Source organism: Zea mays, chromosome 9 (genome assembly GCF_902167145.1).
Source record: "Zea mays cultivar B73 chromosome 9, Zm-B73-REFERENCE-NAM-5.0, whole genome shotgun sequence".
Lineage (NCBI taxonomy): Eukaryota > Viridiplantae > Streptophyta > Magnoliopsida > Poales > Poaceae > Zea > Zea mays.
This window is the reverse complement of record NC_050104.1, coordinates 116,758,611-116,763,243: the sequence shown is the minus strand read 5'-3', so window position 1 is coordinate 116,763,243 and position 4,633 is coordinate 116,758,611. Positions and strand designations below refer to the sequence as shown.

The 4,633-nt window shown below is 48.4% G+C and overlaps 1 pseudogene across 1 annotated transcript; it reads left to right on the top strand.

The window, feature by feature from the left end:
• The first annotated feature begins 716 nt into the window (after positions 1-716).
• On the top strand, positions 717-1,966 carry LOC103640202 (uncharacterized; annotated as a pseudogene). The gene has a single exon (NR_157394.1). The product of NR_157394.1 is annotated as an uncharacterized protein (transcript).
• The last annotated feature ends 2,667 nt before the right edge of the window (positions 1,967-4,633 follow it).

The window sequence follows — 4,633 nt, the reverse complement described above, 5'->3', positions numbered from 1 at the left end:
CCCATAGGTGAAGACCAGGTGCCACCAAAGGAGGACTATGATGACGAGTTCGACGAGGTCTAAGTGTCGTCTCTCAGTCCACTTGATGGCGCCATATGAGTTCTTTTATTTATTATTAGTTATATATTTTGTAAGACATTTTCGTTGTGTATTAAAGTTTATGACATTTGTCTCTATACACTGAGTCATTATATATGTTGATCTTGTTTGAGGCACACATGAGACGCACCCGGATTTGCCCCTTAAATCCGGGTGTGACACTACTAAAAAATATTACTGATTGGGATGAATATTCCTGAAACTAGTTTCTTGGTTATTATGGATCTGGAATGCTCAACAAAATAAAATGCTGGTCCCAGGGTAAAAGAAATTGCAAATCCTATCAAATATTACTCAGGTTTGTCGTTATTACTGATGTTAATATGTAAAAATAGAAAAAAACTTGTGACGAATAACTCACCGATATGCTGAACAGAAATGCTACAAAAAAAATCCGATTAACTTGAAAACGCCTGTGTGCGGAACATCCATGCGCTTAGGAAAAGATAAAAATATAAAAAACAAAGGCAATTATATACTACTTATTAAGACCGCAAGGATAGCCTACCGTTTTGCAATTTCAACCGTCCGTTCTACCGTTCTACGATCTTAGCCGTTCGATCCTGCCCACCAACCCCACACGGCCTCTCCCACCCTGCCTTCCGCCGCCAGCCCACATCTCGCAGCCGTCCCGCGGTCTCGCAAGCTCCAACTTCCACTGGAAGATGTTCCTACCTGTGGCCCAGCGCCGCCGACAACAAGTCCGTCGCCTACCGTGACGGTTCCACCCGCTGGTGCTCCAGCTCGACGACGACGTCGCCGACCTGCGGGCGCTGGTGGGCCGCCTAGCGTCGCCGGCCTCCGTGAAGGCCGTGGCACGGCTGGGCCGCGTGCTCGTGTCGCTCTCCGGCCTGTTGCACCAACCACAGGCGCAGGACCCGCTGCGCCGCCTCGGCCCGTCCCCGTTCGCGGAGCGGACGACTTCCTCCGCCTCGTCGACGCGCACGGCAGCTTCCGCGACGCTCTGGTCGCGCTCGCCGCGCTCCAGGTTGAGGCCCGCGTCGCGCTGCGCAAGGAGGAGCCGGCCCGCCTCGCGTCGGCCGCGCGCGCTGCGCTGGTCCGCGCGGGACCTCCCGCGGGTCGCCTCCTCGGCGCGCGCCGTGGCCGCCAGGCCCCCGCCCACCCCGCCCGCCGACCTCCGACGCGTCGGCCTCGGCGGCGGTCTTCTCCGGTGTCTCCTCGCTCTCCGTCGCCGCCGCCACGGCGCGCGTCGAGGTCGACGCCACGCCGTGCTGCATGTCCTCCCCCGCGAGGTTAAGCGCGCCGTCCGCCACGCCCAGACACGTGGTCGTCACCACCGGGTCCTCCTCCTCGACCTCCATGCCATGGATCTGGTGGGTCGCCGACCTCATGCGGTGGATGTCGCGTGCGAAGCGTCGATCGGCCAAGAGGCAGCACGCCGCCACGTCTGCCGTGGGGCCCAGATGGAGGCCGCCGCGGACCCGGAGGAGCGAGAGCGGAAGGCGGCGTTTGAGCGGCTGGACAATCTAGGACGGTGCATCGCGGACGTGGAGAGCAGCGGCGAGAAGGTGTTCAGAGCCCTCGTCAACACCAGAGTCTCCCTCCTCAACATTCTCAGCCCAGCCTTCTGATTCCCGAATCATCAGAACCCAGCAAACTCGACTGCATTTTGCAACCTTGAATCCATTGTAAAAACCTAGATTCTTTTGAAACGTCTAAGGATTTTTTCCTTTTGAAACGAACATTAAAAAAATCCTTTTGAAACGAACATCTAAGCTTTGGAATTTGGATGCGTGTGCATCACATTTCTAGAATCGGTAGCTAATTAAAGGGCCATTTTCCTCCCCCTTGTACTTGTGCCTAAATTTAGACAACATCCTCAAACTTAAATATGGGACAGCTCAATTGAAAATTAAGAAGCAAATTTTAAAGTTTACAAAGTAATCTCTTTTTATTTATTCATTTCCCTTTTGTAATCTGGAGGGGCTTGCGTACATTATTGAAATTGAGAAGCGAAGTTTAAAGTTTACAAACAAACAGTTCAAGGGACGCCAAAAAAAAACAAAGAAAATGAACAGGCCCCTACTAATTAACTACACCAGCGTTTGGATCCATCCATTCATCAAAAGACGGTGAGGATCTTGACCTCACTCTCTATAAGAGAGCAGCAGAACTGCACAAGTTCTTTGAAGAAAACACAGCAGCAAGCCGTTAAGCTGGGTTGAACACCATAAGGTCATTCCTTGCTGTCGCTGTCCAGATTGTCCAACATATAGTAGTATCACTGTTACCATGAAGAATTCTGATTGCAGTCTATCTTTGAAATATCTTGTGACTTCTGGAAATTCTGCGTTAGATAGTATATAAGTATGCTGACAATTCCTAGCATTGCTTTGCAAAAGCTGCAGTAGAGGGACAAATGTTGTAAGGTTTCCTTAGTATCCTGAAGGACGCATTTGTAAGACTCTAAATGCATGTTTTTTCTTCTTCTTAAGATGTCCATCGTGCTTAGCCTATCCTTCTTGAGCAACCAGAAAAAGACGTTGTGCTTTGACTGACAAAAACAATCCCATGGCCACAGATAAAAGCCATGTATCTGTGGATGACCGATCAGTGTCTTGTAGGCATCTGAGAGAACAAATTTGGAGCCCTAAATGTACTTCCAAGCATCACTACCATCGTTCAGCTTTAGATCTTCTACACTCTGCAAGATGACCTGCAACTGTGCAAAGGCTACTTCAAAGATTGGCAACTGGAGAGTGGAGACTCTAATTGAGGTCTTCCTGATTAGATGCCTTTTCAAAAGAGAGGTTTTTTTGCAAAAGAGAATAGTGCTGGTGAGCTGATCTTTAGATTTTGATTGCGCCAGTTATCTTCAGAACAGTGTGTTGGCAGCCCGGATGACCGCTCGCAGGGATCTCGGGACGACAGAGTGGCGGTCTTGGAGGTTTTAGTAACCCAGGACAAATTATATATATATATACTATTCCTTAAGAGCGTAACGAGGGCGTCCACCGAGCATCACCATGCCACCTTCCGTAGTTTTCAACGGCGGTTGGGCCCCATCAAAAATCTAATCCTACTGTCACTCCAAAGCCGACTTTCTTGACTAATCGGCGACGGAATCTCGCGGTCTTGGTTTGGCCCCATTGTGTGCTTCCTCCCGATCGGTACTTGCCTGGTGGTTGATACCTTCTATTCTCTTACCTTGTTTGGTGCTAAAGGGCACAATTTCCACTTGGTTCTTGGTATGTTGGAGGTTGCCACCTTCTTTCTGGTTTGATTTTTTCTTCGGTGGGAGCGTCGTCAACGCGACGCCTCGAGCGGGTAAGCTTCGTTCATCTTTACAACATCCATTTACTTCGTTGTTATCGCCGGCGTCGGGTGGGAACGAGCGATATTCACAGCCAATCTCACATCTTGCTTGGCTGGTGGATCTATTGGATTTCTTGGCCCATCGACATTTGTCACCATGGGCGGCGTGTGTTCGGCGGGGATTGCAGGGGACAAGTCGCCAACAGAGCTCTCATTCCGAGTGATGGGGTTTGTGGTGGAGCATGATTTCAAGGCCTTCTCAGCCGTTGGCAAGAACAAGACCGCGCCCGTCGAAGAGGTGGTGGATCCTAACTAGGTGAGCGACCAGTCGTTTCGTTTCTCTGAGAAGGGCTCGCCGCCATCAACGAGTGGCAAGGTTCGTCGCTCAATCTCCAAGGAGGCCAAGACTGTTTTTCTGAGGGGTTCGTTCGTGTTGGCTGCGCTAGAAGGTTCGTTCGTGTTGTGAAGGTTCAGTCATTGTACAGGGAGCTGGAGTAGATCCAATCTGAGAACAAGCAGATACCTGCTATAAGAGAAGGGTTGCATGATATACAAGAGGATATTTCGAGGGTCAGGTTTGTGTTTTGTGATCTTATGCACGATGCATTGATGTGGAAAATGTCTCCATAATGTTATGCTTTTGTTACAGATTTTTTTTGAAATGTCTCCATATATATTACTTAAGCATGCGCGTTTTTAAGAATTAAAAATACCAATAATTTCTGCTTTGTTTGTCTTTCTAAATGTACCAAGGTTTGTAGGTATTAAACTACTGATAATGCTCCACATGGCTAAAATTCATTTCCAGGATGGCATACGAGCATGAGAAACGTGCAAAAGTTGAGCTTCTTGAGGAGAGTCAGGCCATAGAGAGTGATTTTATCAACATAAAAATGGAAGCACAGAGATTGCAGACAGAGCTGGAGAAGAGGAGGTCAGGTGTGTTCAAGCATCATGCATTTGGCTCATACTATAAAAGATAGAGCATGGCATTGCATCCTCTAACTGATAGGTGGGCGTCACAAAGCGTAGCTAAGGGTTTGGTGTCTATCAGAGAATAATTAGTCGAACTTAGGAGTCAAGACCAAATGTGTTTGTCTTTCGGATGAGCAGCTGATAGTTATTTGCGAACACATTGCTATTACTATATCTCATTATTAAGTAGGAGTACAAATTGGACGATTGAAATAAGAATATTATCAATTTGGTCTTTATTGTACTCCTACTTATTTTTCTCTCTCGAAAAGTACTCCTACTT